This window comes from Nilaparvata lugens, chromosome X (assembly GCF_014356525.2).
Source record: "Nilaparvata lugens isolate BPH chromosome X, ASM1435652v1, whole genome shotgun sequence".
Classification (NCBI taxonomy): domain Eukaryota; kingdom Metazoa; phylum Arthropoda; class Insecta; order Hemiptera; family Delphacidae; genus Nilaparvata; species Nilaparvata lugens.
In genome coordinates this window covers 2,449,929-2,467,164 of record NC_052518.1, presented here as the reverse complement: position 1 = coordinate 2,467,164, position 17,236 = coordinate 2,449,929, and positions in this window count along the sequence as shown.

Genomic DNA, 17,236 nt, shown 5'->3' with positions numbered 1-17,236 from the left:
AATTTCATTTTCGGCTATTGAAATTCTTTCATATTTGAAAACATTCTTACTCGATTATTGAAATCAAAAATTTGTAAATCAGCATTCAATTTTGTAACTATATAGATTGATCAAAAATTTGTAAATCAGCATTCAATATTGTAACTATATAGATTGATCGATTTCAAGATCTGACCGATGACACTCATTTGGAAAAATTAATCTTCAATATCTCCTCTATATATGAATATTGAAATTCGAACTACAAAATAGAAAGGAATAGCTGTTGTAAAAAACGAATAAATTTCATTTTCGGCTATTGAAATTCTTCTATATTTAGAAACATAGAACACATACACTCGATTATTGAAATCAAAAATTTGTGAATCAGCATTCAATTTTGAGAATATTTGTGTGTCAGAAAAGTGCCAAGCAACAATTTAAGTTGTATTAATATTTTGAAGATGCATTTCAGGACATGCCCTATATTCATGAGAATATTCATAGAATTATACATATTGTCATAGAATATTCATGAGATATTGAGTTTTATCACTTCTCAATGAACTGAAGTAATAGTAGAACTAAAAATATTGTTGATATTACATACATAATTATTTGAGGATTTGATTGAATTTTGAAACTACTCTCAAAATAAGAAAAATATGGCTAGGCACTATTTCATCCCGACCCCTACAATTCAACTTCAATATCTATTGATATAGACAATCGAATTTATGGTTGGTCATGTCTAAAGAAAATATGTTAAGTTTCATTCACTGTATTTTCTAGGTCTGATAGTGTAACCGCATATTAAGATGAATTGTTTTTATGAAAGTTAGTGTCTTGGAGATTTGAAACTAGTCCAAGTGCTTACTTATACTTGAGTAGAAACTTCTCTATAGAAAAAATTTAGAGTCTAATATACTCTCTAATTACTTTCTCTAGTAATATAGTGTTCTTCTCTCTTTAGGAATAATTTTTCAAATGCTTCATTACAAACCCAGTTTTTCTATATTTTTTCATAATCGACTAGCAGCTAACCCGAGCTCCGCAAGGGTCTATTTTAAAACTTGACGAACTGAAAACTTGACCTACTGAAATCTTGAAAAATTTAAAATAGGCATATAACAATCCTAGGTTAATTAAGAATCCATACGCAAATTTGAAGTTAATCAGTCCAGTAGTTCAGACGTGATGATGCGTCAAACATAATACTCCTATCACGTAAGTGTATAAGCCAGTTCTTTCCTTTATTATAATTATCTTATAGATGATATAATTATAAATAATATAGCATAGATGATATAATTACATGATAAAATTTTCGCTAAGGAACATTTCCAAGTCAGTTGAATTCAGAAAGAGAAATAGTTTTTTTTGTTAATTTTATGTTTGCAGTGATAGAAGTGACAACTCCAACAAGCTTTCCTTCTAATAATCGAATCCATAGAATGTGTACAACAGTATCTCTGAATGTCCTACTTATAATTATAGATGATATACTACAAAATTATAGATGATATAATTATCGTATAGATTATTATATACGACACGAACCCTGATTCGAACCCTGTAAGTAAAAAGCATGTGATTTTGCAATACAATTGTATTCTCATTATCTTAAATTTCAGTTGTATCATAATAAATCAATTAAACAAAGTAAATGAATTTTGTTGAACCTAAACATCAAGATGGTAAATAACATTTAGTCTATCACATATGTTTCCATTATTCGAATTTTTTTATAGATGTCATTGAAGATGTTGGAAACCATGAATATGGTGGACGATCCTCCAAAGTATAATACCACTTTAATAGTTACTTTTTCACTGGTTCTGGGCGCACTGCAGGAACTGTTTGATCTCCCAGGCGCATGCGCCGGTACAATGAATACAATGAATTATTTTATACATGGAGGTGACCACGACATTTATTATGATATCAGGATTTCAGGATCTAACCCGGATGAATCCATTAGGTGAATGAATAAATCAATAGATAGGTATTGGTATCAATAGATAAATCAATAGATAGGTATTGGTATCAATAGATAAATCAATAGATAGGTATAATATCAATAGATAGGATGGTTAAATCAATGAATGATAGGTAAATTATAGGTAAATCAATGAATGAGATACTTCGACCCGCTATTCTATTCGTAAGGCTTGTTGCCTAACCTAACCTAACCTAACCTAACCTAACCTAACCTAACCTAACCTAACCTAACCTAACCTAACCTAACCTAACCTAAGTGAGACACGACGCGCGGCATATTGCAACGAGATCAAAACGTGTGACATGCGCTACCTCAGACGAGTTTTTATAACTCTTGTGAATAATTCGTTATTGAACTAGTTTTCACGAGACTACAATATGATTTTTAAAAACTTGTATACACGTGTGAAGTGCTTTCGGATTTTCAAATCCATTTTCAACACTTAGTGAGAAGTACAATTAGTGTTGAAAACGGATTTAAAAACCTGAAAGCACTTCTTCACACGTTCTAGTTTTTGTTACATTAGACTGTAGTGCCATTCACAGACAAAAATATTCCAAAAACGAATTACTAACTAGCAGTTCGTCATGGGAATTGGAATAGACGAGTCTTGTAAATTAATGGATCAGCGCAAATCGCAAACACGTGCGATAGCAACGCTTTCGTTGCTAGACACGATTCGAGTGGTTTTGTGGAAGAGGCACGTTTTTTGTGCCAACACGCGTTCCAATCATATGAAAACTGCTTCCCTCCTGAAATTTATTAACAGTCCAAGAGAGAGATTTGAGACCAAAATGAAACATGAATGATATAGTCGATGCAAACACTGTACTATTCGCTAAAGCAAGAGAGCCCTCAGGGCGAGATCATATTAAACGTTTTCAGACGGCGTTTTTAGAGTCGGCAGGATAGAAAGCTCTCCGATTGGCTGATTGAGTTAGCACCTGAAAAACGCTTGAAAATCCTTCAATATGATCTCTCTCTTATCAGTGAATATGGGAAAAGATGTTATCAGGCTAGATTCGAATGAAAGTCGAGATCTCTCTTTTATATCTGTGTTATATTCAACTTGTATCACAATATTTTATAGCTCATACTTACTTACTTACTTGATACTTGATATTCTCCCACTGGAAGCGCGTATGCGCCGTGGTCGTCAGATTTTTTCATCATAATGTAGTGATGAAACTATCATCATAATAGTTTCATCATAATGTACTCAATTTCCTTGTGGTTCCTGGTGTCGGTGTGGTGAGATTCTTTCCTCAAAGTATTCTTGTAGACTATAATTTATGGTCTCATTGTGAGGAAGTTTTTAGTTCATTTTTAAATTGACTCAAGTTTTGCAAGGTCTTCAATTCATTTGGCAAGCAGTTGTATATCCTAGCGCAGATATATTTTGGTCCATATTGGGTCAGTCTGGATCGTACCACTGACCCATGAGTGTCGTTTCTTCGTCTGGTGTTGTAGTGGATATATTGCTGATTTCTCAAAAAATATCTGGCTTCCTTCTAGTCATCAAACATGCCTCCAAAACAAACAGCGCAGGTAGTGTTAGAATGCCAGCCTCCATAAACAAGGGTCCACAGTGGGCGAGGTATGGTTGCTTGAAGATAGTCCTTAGAACTCGTTTCTGCAGAAGCAATATTCTTTCCATGTGTTGACTGTTTCCCCAGAATAGTATACCGTAATTTATTATACTATGAAAACAGCCGTAGTAAACATTCATAAGTACTTCTCGATCTAGAGTGGTTGAAGACGTCTCAATTCAAGATTTATACTGATACCAATAAGGCACCAGGCTGTGCAAAGGCTGAAATTACTTTCTACTGGCGATATTTTTCGAAGTTTTTCGATTTGTATATCATCAAGCTATCAAAATGAAATAGTTTTCTCAGGGAAACATTTTTTTTCAATCAGTACATTTCGAGATATGAGCGCCTAAGTTGAGATGAGCGCCATGAGATTTAGAAGATTGATTCTTCATGGTATTCTTGATCTAGTAAAACAAAAATTATGAAAATATCAATTTTTGATAAATTTATCCAATTTACTAAAAATGACTAAAAATAACTTTTTGTTGAGTTATTTTTGGTAATTTTTGATAAATTGAATAACTTAATTAAAAATTGATATTTTCAGAAAGTTTTGTTTTCAAGATCAACAATACCATGGAGAATCATCTTCTAATCTCATGGATCTCTTTTACCGAATTTAAAATGTTCTGCCCGAAAATTTAAACTTTAGGCGCTCATATCTCAAAAAGTAATGATCGGAAAAAAATGTTTTCCTGAGAAAACTTTTCTATTTTGATAACTTGATGATATACGAATCGAAAAACTTCGAAAAATATCACCAATAGAAAGTATATTTTCAGCCTTTGTTCAGCCTTAACAATGTCTAAGCTTTTTGCTTGAGATTCATTCATCTATTTATTTAAGAATACAAATAAATGTACTCCAATAGGCGGCAAAACTTGCAAAATTCCTGTTTCACCCTGATTGAGCAACAGTTTGTAATCTAACTCAGAAATCTTTCAGTAGATGGCAGCACTTGTTGGATAATATTTTCAACTCCGCCTACTCTCACCTGATTGGTCTAATACAGTTTGTATTGTGATTTAGACTCTGTGATCCTCAATTCTGACATAAGTACTTGCGTATGCTGGGTAATGAGTTTCAATAGAATACATGGTATATGGTAAATTTCCTCAATAATAATAATATAATAATATAATAATATATAATAATAATAATAATAATAATAATCATAATCATAATAATAATAATAATAATAATAATAATAATAATAATAATAATCATAATCATAATCATAATAATAATAATATAATAATAATAATTTCGCAATGGCGAAAAGATATGAGTTGATAGCGAGTGAGGTGCCCTATTACAAGTGTAAGCCAGAAATGGTCTTGAATGGTGAAAGGGAAGACTTCTTTGGGATTGTTGTATGACAACTGACAGAGCAGTGGAGGCTAACAGGCCAGACATCGTCTTGTTTGTCAGAAAGAATAAAGAGGCTTACATAATTGATGTGGCAGTGCCCCTTGATGAGAATCTTGTGAGTCCCATTGCCGAAAAGAAAAGAAATACCAGCCCCTGTCAGTTGAACTGAAAGATATGTATAAATTAAGGAAGGTGGTGATAATCCCTATAGTAGTGTCTGCCAATGGACTGGTCACAAAAGAATGGAGACAAGCAATGGAACAACTGCAGTTGGAGAACTGGCATATGAGAATAGCAGAAAGCAGCAGTCCTTGGTACAACTAATATTGTACGTAAGTTTCCAAGCCTCTGATCTGGAAAAGAGTGAATGAGTCTCTGCTTTGAATTGCAACTATTTTAGTCTTGAGATCAAATTGATCTCCGGCTACTTAGTTATTAAGACAAAAAATATTTTCAATAATAATAATAATAATAATAATTTCCTTCCTTAATAAAGAAGGGTTGTCAATTACTATTGTTTCAATTATCGAGTGTCTTTAATATACAAGAATAACGAATTCCAGATCTCTGTATTCTTGTGTATTGAACAAGATTTGATAGATCGGTGGTAGTTATTTCAAAATGATACATTATTCTCTTGCACTTCATCTAGTGTCTCAATTTTTAGAAAACTTTCTCCTTCCTTGTCTCTTGAGGGTTGAGTGTAAGAGAGGGCCGGTTGCGCCCTAACTTCGCCATCCAAGGCTCAAAATAAAGGCTATTCAATTCAATTCTATACGTCTCCCTCTCCTATTTCCAGTCACTGTTATTCTTCTCCACTGTCTTGGTTCCCAGCTTAATATTCTCGTACAGCCTTTTTGAACGTGTGTAGCGAGTTCCTACTTTTGATTTGAACCTTCTGTCGTTCTTCGTTTGTGAGTTTGTGTGTATGATCGACGATAACTTTCGAATGCTTTTATCGATATACTTTTTTCAAAAAAATACTACAAATATTCTTTGAACCATTATACACATCGACTTCGTTGGTCAATACGATTTACTCACTCCTTTATCAAAATAATAAAAAAAATCAAAATTCAAAATGTGTTTATTGCCGTGAGCAAATACATGTTGTTGACAAAATCATCAGGTAAACAATCACAGCAAACAGTTCCGGTATATTCATAACAATAAATTACATGTTCCATATAATCTATCTATATATATATATATATATATATATATATATTATATATATATAATATATATATATATATATATATATATATATAAAACGAAATGGCACTCACTGACTGACTGACTGACTGACTCACTCACTCACAGAACTAAAAATCTACCGGACCAAATACTTTAAAATTTGGTAGGTATGTTCAGTTGGCCCTTTAGAACGGATTTGGAAAAAATTCCAAAGATACGCCCAAAATTTGCGTTTTTTAGCGTTTTCTCATCTTTATCGAGAACAAATAAACAGAAAATGTTCAAATTCAGTACAGAAGCTCAGTTAGGATGTAATAATATTGTGTTAGAAGGAATTTGCAATAACGTCAAAGATACGCCCAAAATTAGCGTTTTTCCAGCGGTTTTTTTTGCTTTTTCTCAGATTGATCGGAAGCAAACGAACAGAAATTGTTCAAATTTAGTACAGAAGCTAAGCTAGGGTTTAATAATGTTGTGTTAGAGGGAATTTGAAATAACGCCAAAGATACGCCCAGAATTAGCGGTTTTTTGCGTTTTCTTAGTTCTTTCATCAAGTAATAGATAGAAATGTTCAAATTGCACAAAATAATTATTGAAATTAATCGGTGATGAATCGAGCACGGAAGTACTTTGACTTTCTGATGGAATGAAGCACGCTCAAATGGCAAATGCAGGCGAGCGAAGCGAGCCCGCTGATCTCTTTTTTGGACGATCCAGTCGGGGGGCCAGACGGATATGGCGAGCGAAGCGAGCCTACCGGCTAGTGCTTTATAAGGCGAGAATGGATGCATGCCCAATTATCACCATATATCGTGAGTATTATATAGATAGAATTAATAATCACGAGAGAAATAAAGCATATGAAATTCATAACTTTCATGAAATACTGTAAATCGATTCCAATTGGAGATTTCAAAAGAACAGCTGTCAGAATATTAGCAACATTTTGAACGAGTTTTCCACCTGGCGAGCTCACTATATTGTGACTTGAGAGAATTCAAGATTAGTCATGTTGTAAGGAAAAACTTCAGACTGTTTTTGATATCACTTATAAAGCTTGAAAAGTGAGCATAACATGCATAAATTATTAATATCCGCCATGATACAAGAAAAACTTTAGACAGCTTCTGGAAGTAACACTCCAGTTAAACCCAAAGCTTAAAAAGTGAGCTAGACATCCATGACTTCAATTCAATCTCATAATTCAGTATTTTCAATTTTAATCATTCAAGTATTCAAAGAATTTTGCAATAAAATACAAAACTTATTTTCAGAGATAATGTAATAAATAATATCGGGGCACCGAGCTTCGCTCGTTATTTTTACTTATTGATAAACAGAACACAATTCTCTGAAATGATCGTGTTTATATTTTACAGCTGGCTATATGTCAGCTTAAGAATTTCGGGGATGCGATATTTTGATTTTCCACAGAATCACTCGCTCACTTTTTACTATTCACAGACGACGAAAGTCTCAGCTGTTTCAACCAAGGATGAATTATCCTTTTAATGTCGTTCAGCGAGTTTTCCCAAGGATGAGACCTAGTGCAATCGAACTTTTATATCATTAACCTACTATGTTCCAAATTTCGTGAAAATCGTTGGAGCCGTTTTCGAGATATGTTGAACATAAATAACCAGATATACAGAAATTGCTCGCTTAATATTATAGGATAACTGAAGAAGACAATACTTGAAAACCTCACAGTATCATATTGATTCTTTTTTCAATTCATTAATTAGAAGTATTGGATCCTCCTAAATTTGAATCAGGCAGCCTTTTGTTTCCCCAATTCCAAACGAAATACCTACAATATTCTCTACTTTATCATAGTATAGATAATTTTTTTGCATTTCATCATTCTATATTAAACTTCATCAAACCATTTTAATATCATCATTTGATGAGTTGATATTCATGCTCCAAATTTCGTGAAAATCGTTGGAGCCGTTTTCGAGATATGTTGAACATAAATAAATGTAACCAATTAATATAAATAACCAAATATAAAAATATAATCAGATATACAGAAATTGCTCGTTTAATATAATAGGATATTGGACAAATTAATGAGTTTGTTTGATTCCATAGCTTGAGCTTCTTGAGAATTGGACAGATAAATTGAATATGTACACTACATATATGTAGGCTACATGCAGGATTACTTACATATATATGTACATGTAGCCTACATGAAAAAAATGAGTACATGCACATGATGTAACAACCAGGGCTGATGAACGAGATAACAAACTTTTGGTTGATCGAAGTTGCTAACAAAAAAAGGCCGTACAAATCCATGTAGCCTACACAAAAATATATGCACGTGTGTGTAAACAACTAGGGCTAATGATTGAAACAAAAACTCGGTTCGCCGAAGCTGCGAACCAAAAAATGGCTTATGATGGAAATAATAACAGAAACCAAATGATAACAAGCGTAAATTTGAAAAGCATCACTGTTACACGCTTCATCCAACAATGGCCTACGTATCCCATTGGAATCGGTGAAGCATGGACTGCATTGCTTCAGTGCGGCGATGGAGGAATTTATCCTACAAGCCAGCAAATCCTATTACATGCTCACACTCACACCTACACTGTTTCGAGGCTCACTAAACGCGCGTTCGCCAGTATTCCCTGTGGGCCGATGTGACTGAAAACATCTTAACCCTCCTGAGCGATAAAGAAATTAGAACCTTTCGCTCCCGCATCGTCGATTAGGCTGGACTCTTGTCCCCCTATCTCCCCAACATGAAACCGGGAATAGACTGAGTCGAAATCGATTTTCTGACATTTCACTGTCTGGTAGGCCACTGCAAGCTCACGTCTGCTCCACGTTTGCATATATTACATCACTATATATATACTTCATCCTAAACAATATATCCACTTCGATATTATTCATCCTCCAATTCAAATTCCTCTTGTATTCTGATGAACTCTGACATACGAAATTGACGAGTTTTAGATCGCTCTTGTGTATTCTGGTGAACTCCTACGAATTACATAGACGCTTTGAAAGTTAAAATTGAAATTGAAATCGTAATTTATTCTTCCAAAAAAACATTATAATTACATTAAATTATAACTGAAAATAGTGGAAAAATATTGTTTAAACAACCCCTAAGTTGATACAGTGTAGGGTCGTTAATGTTCCATATGATTTTTTTAAATCCTTGATCAGTATGGATCATAGAGAAACAATAGCATAAGTAGATATCCCATGGTATAGGGCGTTTATGTCGCAACTTTTACTGTTATCTCAAGCCGATAGTCCACGTAGTTTTCAACAATATATTCACTTGGATATTCTATTTCCTTTCAAATATAAATATAAATACTTTTATTCTGGTGGATTTCTGCATAAGAAATGTTACGAATTGGTAAAAAGCTTTGGAAAGCATCTCTATGTATCAGTTTACACTGGCAAATTTTCCAAGAGATTCATATCCTTGAGTTGGTAAAAAATGATGTCAGGATAAAAATATGATTATCTTTGAAAATTAATTACAACGGAGATGAATATTTGAACCAAAGAGAATAGGTTTAAGGGATGTAATGTCTTGTATTCTTGTATGTCTTGTCTAGAATGGAATGTATTGTATTCCTATTATCTTTGCTTGAATTTATCATACGTAACTAGCAGCCAGGCTCGCTTCGCTCGCCATATCCATCTAGACAGGGGGCTCCGCCCCCTGGACCCCCGACTGGATCGTCCACAAATGAGATCAGCGGGCTCGCTTCGCTCGCCTGTATTTTTCATTTGAGCATGCTTCACTCCATCAGAAAGTCAAAGTACTTCCTCGCTCGATTCAATCACCGATTAATTTCAATTATTTAGTGCAATTTGAACATTTTCTGTCTATTACTTCATGAAAGAACTGAGAAAACGCAAAAAAACGCTAATTTTGGGCGTATCTTTGGCGTTATTCCAAATTCCTTTTAACACAACATTATTACACCCTAGCTTAGCTTCTGTACTGAATTTGAACAATTTCTGTTCTTTCTTCTTGATAAATCTGAGAAAAAGAAAAAAAAAACGCTGGAAAAACGTGTATCTTTGACGTTATTGCAAATTCCTTCTAACACAACATTATTACACCCTAGCTGAGCTTCTGTACTAAATTTGAACATTTTCTGTTCATTTGTTCTCGATAAAGCTGAGAAAACGCTAGAAAACGCAGATTTTGGGCGCATCTTTAGAAATTTTTCCAAATCCGTTCTTAGTGCGCCTCTAAAGGGCCAACTGAACATACCTACCAAATTTGAACGTTTTTGATCCGGTAGATTTTTAGTTCTGCGAGTGAGTGAGTCAGTCAGTCAGTCAGTGAGTGAGTGCCATTTCGCTGTTATTATATTATTTCGGTTATATTCAGACATTACCGGTTATTTCGGGCAGAGGCTATGTCAACCAATTTTCAATATCGTGTTATTAAAGACTCTGCTAAGCTTTTTCTTGTAGATACCATAGCCACCTCTAATACAAGGCCGCGGCCTACGATATTGCAACGTCGCAGTGAGTTGGCCTAGAATCTAATACATGATTGGTGAAAAAGATCAGCTGGTATTTTTTAAAATCTTCTCCACTTGGCAATATCGTAGGGCAGGGCCTTTTATTAGAGGTGGCTATGGTAATACCATGGATAACTGATACAAGTAGTACGCTATTTTTATCTATAGTAATAAATACTATATACGCTATCTTTTATATATAGTAATACTAGCTAGAAGTAATATTTGCTGAGAAGATTTTAATGTCTTTAGTGAGTAAATACATGAAACGATTTGAATCGAAAGGATTTAGAATGGAATTGAAGAGAGCTGGTTAAGTGGGGTATTGTTACTTTCTTGCCCTATTACCATAGGTGAGGAAAGTATTGCTTTCCAAAAAAATTTAAGGTACCCTAATTTCATGTTCTCTATACGTTTCAAGGTCCCCTGAGTCCAAAAAACATGATTTTTGGGTGTTGGTCTGTGTGCGTGTCTGTGAAAACGATAACTCCATTCCCAATTAACCGATTGACTTGAAATTTTAAATTGAATGAAAAAAGACTAAGAAATTGTCAAAAAAACCACTGATTTATTGATAATTAGAAAGACCGGTTTCGGTTATTACACCATTGTCAATCTCTGATAAACTCAATTCAAGATGGCGGAAAAATTGAGTATAATTACTAAAAAAACATTTTTTTTCACGGTTTTCTCGAAAACGGCTTTATCGATTTTCTTCAAATTTATATCATGGATAGCTATTTATATGCCCTATCAACTGACATGAGTCTCATTTCTGGGAAAATTGCAGGAGCTCCGTAAAATTCTTGAGAAAAATGGCGGATAATCACTAAAAAACCATGTTTTTCACGGTTTTCTCGAAAATGGCTCTATGAACGATTTTCTTCAAATTTATATCATGGATAGCTATAGGAGCTATATTCATAACCCCTATCAACTGATAAGAGTCTTATTTCTGGGAAAATTGCAGGAGCTCCGTAATATTCTTGAGAAAAATGGCGGATAATTACTAAAAAACCATGTTTTCCACGATTTTCTCAAAAATAACTTGACCGATTTTTTTCAAATTCATACCATTTATAGTTATTTATCAGCTCTATCAACTGGCATGAGTCTCCTTCCTGGGAAACCAATGGGGGGTCCACCCCATCCTTGAGAAATGGACTTAGTAGCCTTCTTCTCGTGCGTGAGGTAGGTAGGTGGAGCAGTTTATTCAAAAGAACACATAGTCGATATTTCATTTGTAGAACAGCTGTTTTGACGACTTTAAAAAAATCATCAAATTTCACAATAAATTATTGATATAAAGGAAAATTTACTCTGAAAACAATATATATACAATAGTATGATCGTTTGAATATTAGCCGCCAATGGGCATTATGTTATTCCCCTAAATTATTAAGAATGAGGCTTACAGTTCAATGAACAAGGAAAGTTGTGTAAGTGTACCACACCAAATTTTTTAAAATCTTTTTCACTTGGCAGTATCGTAGGCCAGGGCCTTTTATTACAGGTGGCTATGTCAATACCATGGACAACTGATACAAGTAGTACTAATATACGCTATCTTTCATCTATGGTAATACTAGCTCGAAGTAATATTTGCTGAGTAGATTTTAATGTCTTTAGTGAGTAATACATGAAACGATTTGAATTGAAAGAACTTGAATTCAACTTCAAATTCAAGTTCACTCGAAAGAATGGAATTGGAGAGAGCTGGTTGAGTAGGTTATTGTTTTTATTCCATGTCTGAATTCAATGATCATTTCACCGATAATCAGACTATCAACTCCAACTAAATAATAGATTAGTTAGTCTAGATGAAATACCATTTTAGTAGCGATTTTACAAATCCACACTGGAGGTCACTTGATGAAAATTATCGTAGATTTTCAAGAAAACCAAGAAATTTATCCAAGATGAAGATCAAGAAAATGTTAGATTAAAGATGATTATTCTATAATGTAACACCCCTCTCAAACATAAATTTTTAAACACAATTCAAAATATCCATCACTATCTTCCATCTATGCCTCAATTTTCTAGGTTTCAGATCAATGTTGCTTCGAAAAATGAACATTATTAACCCGGTCTCTAATGAACTATCATTCTTCTATTCTTCATAAGTTTTGAACTGAATAAATGATTTTTGTAGCCTTATTTATAGATAGAATAATATCAAGATGCCACTGCTATTCGCATGACAGTGATGGGAGCGAGAGAAATTTTAACCCTGTTTTCAAATTTAATTTCAATTAAACCCTGTTTTTAATTTTTCATGGTTGAATGGTTGAAATCAGCCCGTCATCGACAGCAAATCACATTGGTATTCACACGGCTTGAAAAGAATACGTAGCATATTCATAAGCTATTATCAGGAGCTCCAGTTTATTATCGTATTCTTGAACCATATACATGACTGTATTTTGTTTGGAATTCAAATTCTTCATTCAATTATTTATTTTTCTACTCTATAAATAAATTGTTACTCTCCACTATGGTATTTTCCTTGTTTGTCTATCATATAGGCACACTTGTATATTGCTAGTTTGATCTATAAGTTTGTCCATCATAAATAAGTAGTATTCCAGTGTCAACTTCCAACTTATTGATCTCGATACCAATCATTGTCAACTTCCAACTTATTGATCTCGATACTAATCAACCATTAGGTGATCCAATTCACTTCAAATGGCCTTCCAAACTCTATGCTTAGAACATGACGTTTCAATCCATTGACATCATAAAAGTATAAAAAATCAACAGATAAGTAGTGGCATAGAAAATGATGGGATAAGAAGATATCTTCAGTTTAGTGCATATATGTTCCAAATTTCACTGCCGATAGTCGATATTCCACTCAAGCCGAAAGTCCTAGTTTTCTCGCTTTGCTCTGTTGCCAGATCACTTTTTAACAATGTAGAAATATAATTAATTAACAAAATATTCAATCTTGATTATGAAAATTCATTGAAAAAAATTTATTGCTTGATAAAAATATAATCGATTATTTAAACTAGAATGAACAGTTAATATTACATCAATAAACCGGTATCAGATACCCTCCATTGACAAGACAGAGGATCGGCAACGTTGTTCTCATATCTTTCTCCACTGCCTTTATAACGTGGACCTCACTATAGTCTCTCATACTGTGCTGTTTTGAAACTCTCATTCGGGGAAACAGTAATAATATACAGTAGTCTACAGTAATCGGCTTGAAAGTTAGAACATAAAAGACCTGAACCATGAGTTATCTTCTTATGCTATATTTTCTTTATTCCACTCATTATACAGAGTGAGTCATATGCATGGGAACCCTTCAATAAGTTGAAGACTGTTGTAGATATAATACTGTAACTTTCAGGATAACTTATTGGTCAAGTACTCTACCCTTTTACGTACAACTGAGTTTCAACCCCTCAGAAGGGGATGACTTAGAGGTTGTAACTCGAATATTTTAATCGTAAACACCCATTGTGTGGTACATCGTTTTCGAGGCATTTTCAAAACAAGAAAGATGGCATCGATGAAAATTTTCTATGATATTTGTATCCAAAACGGCGGCTGATTGAAGTTTTAGTTTTTAAGGAAATGAGGAGTTGTAACTCAAATATTTTAAAAGTTAACATCCATTGTGTGATACATAATATTAAAGGCCTTTTCAAAACAAGAAAGATAACATCTGAAAAATTGTTCTATGATACTTTAATCCAAAATGGCGGCTGATTGAACTTTTATCGATTATTTCCTTTAAAACTAAAACCTCAATCAGCCGTCATTTTAGATAAAAGCATCTTAGACCATTTTTATTGAAGTCATCTTTCTCGTTTTAGAAAGGCATTGAACATTATCTACCACACAAAGGGTTTTTACATTCAAAATGTTTGAGTTACAACCCCTCATTTCCTCAAAAACTAAAACTTCAATCAATCGCCATTTTGGATACAAGTATCATAGAAAATTTTTGTCGATGCCATCTTTCTTGTTTTAGAAAGACATTGAAAATGATGTACCACACAATGTGTGTTTACATTTAAAATATTCGAGTTACAACCCCTAAGTCACCTTCTTCTGAGGGGTTGAAATTCAGTTGTACGTCAAAAGGTAGAGTATTTGACCAATAACTTATCCTGAAAGTTACAGTATTATATCTACAACAGTCTCCAATTTATTGAAGGGTTCCCATACAATATGACTCACTCTGTATGTTTAGTTTCCATACTTTTTTGATAGTTATGTTAAGGTGCGTACAGATATACGCGCTGCGAACATTTGCAATTCACTTTTAATCAGCTGACCATATCTGTATTTTTACAGAAACGGTAAGATACATATATAAAAAGCTTGGCATCAGCTGATTAAAAGTGAATTGCTCATGTTCGCGGTGCGTATATCTGTACGCAACTCTATGTTTCCCCTATGGTAGTGGTAGTACCTTTGCTCTATAGCATTTTCAAGTGTTTGATCTATTTAGGGCCGATTTCCGAGCTCGGATCTATAAGTTCTGGACTTACAGAGTCCAGGACTGAAATAAGCGCTCGGGTCTAAATCGACTTTCTGAGTCACGATTTTATCTTCTAAACTCCGGGGTCTATTGAGTTCTCGACTTATTTGAGTCCAGGACTTTAATGTAGTAAACATGAGGGAAATTCACGATATTTTGCTGTTGTATTGTTGGCATTATAACAAAACGAAAACAGCTGACTGCAGCGGGATAATTCGAATAAGCATGCTCTCCAAACTATTTTTTGAAAATACGTTTCGATTTATTTGTAGGCCTTTTCAAAGCAAAACCTAAACTTTTGAAAGATGAATGAATGAAAGATGACATTTCACGTTATGCTATTATTGATCATTGATCCTAACCAGTGATTTTGGAATAAAAATTTCATTAGGCTATTGAGTTTGAAAACTTATTTGTTTTGAAAAAAAAACTGGAATAATAATTTATTATTGTTATATTAATATGTTCAATATTACATTGATTAATAACATTCAGATTGGAATATAAATTTCAAGACAATCCTTGTATTATTTTTCTTGAACATTTTTAGATTATGTCACATTCGTAAAATATGGTTTTTTTCTACGCATAATTCTGATAGGCTACAATTTTATTGCAAAATAAACTTGCAAACTTTACATTATGAATTTAGATGGACTAATCCAAATAATTTAGGTTTTGCAATGTATTTGATTGTTATTTATTTTTTTGAATAAAGAATTTTCTAGGTTTGAATAAAGAATTCCATGACATCTATTTGGCTTTTCATCTACTCCAAAAGAATAACTGAATTGTGTTTGCTCAGTTAAGTCTAGAACTTAATTTTAAACCCTACCTCAGTCGAGGGTTTAAAATTACGCTGTTTTAGTTCTGGACTTAACGATTTTTGATAAATCCTTGACTCGAAAAGAGGTGAGAATCCAATTCAAGTCCTGGACTTTCAAAGCCCTTCACTCAGAAAGCGAAATTATAGACTCCAGGGTCTTAAGTGATCTCTAAACTCCAGGGTCTATTTGAGTCCTCGACTACGTTAACGCTCTGACTCGGAAAGCCAATTTTCTGACTCCAGACTTTAAAGCCAGTTAAAGTCTAGAACTTAGCTAAATCCCGAGCTCGGAAACCGGCCCTTAGAGAACACTGTGAGCCTCAGCTCAAGATACAGTACAGGTACGTTTGTAAATCTACAGTGTAACTGTAATTGACTGTCTATTTCCAAGTGAAACGTTTCAAAATAATGGAATTCAGCGAACGTTTCAGTGTTTCCATAGAATATAAGTCGACCACTGTCATTTACGCCTTTGGGATGAAAGGGAAGTATATATATACTTCCAATGTCATTTACGCCTATGAGATAGAAAATGAAAGGGAAATATGTATATAAAATATGATATTCATGCGAAAATATGAAAGGTAAATATGTAGAATGGAACCGTCAAGTTAGCAGACAGCTGCCAGACTACCTGACAGAGCGTAAAGGGTTTGGCCCAACAGGTGAGCTGTAAGCGTCTGAGTGTCAAGATATTTAAAAACACATTGTTGACATGTTTTAAAACACTTTGAACGAGTTGCGCTTCGTTGCTAATCGGCTCTTGATAGTAGAGTTTGACAGTGATGTTCGACTGAACACCACACAACCTCAATTATTGTTTCCGTTGAAACAATGGTAGTGCCTTTGAAAGGGTTGCATGGGGTTCGCATACAATGTGCGCACAACTGGAATCTTGTCTGGATCGAACAAGTTTCATGAAAGTGTCAAAAGAGGTTTTGACTACCTGAAATGAATTGAGAGTATACTGAGTGAAAAGTAGTTGAAGAGGTTGAAAGTGAGTTGAAAATAAGTCGAAAGTGAGTTGAAAGTAAGTTGAAAGTGAGTTTGTTCTAGCATATTAAGTTCTGTTCATCTCTTTTTATTACTTTCCTTGCCCTATTACCATAGGTAAGGAAAGTATTGCTTTCCAAAAAAAATTAAGGTACCCCGATTTCAAGTTTTCTATACGTTTCAAGGTCCCCCGAGTCCAAAAACATGATTTTTGGGTGTTGCTCTGTGTGTTGTGTGTGTGTGTGTGTG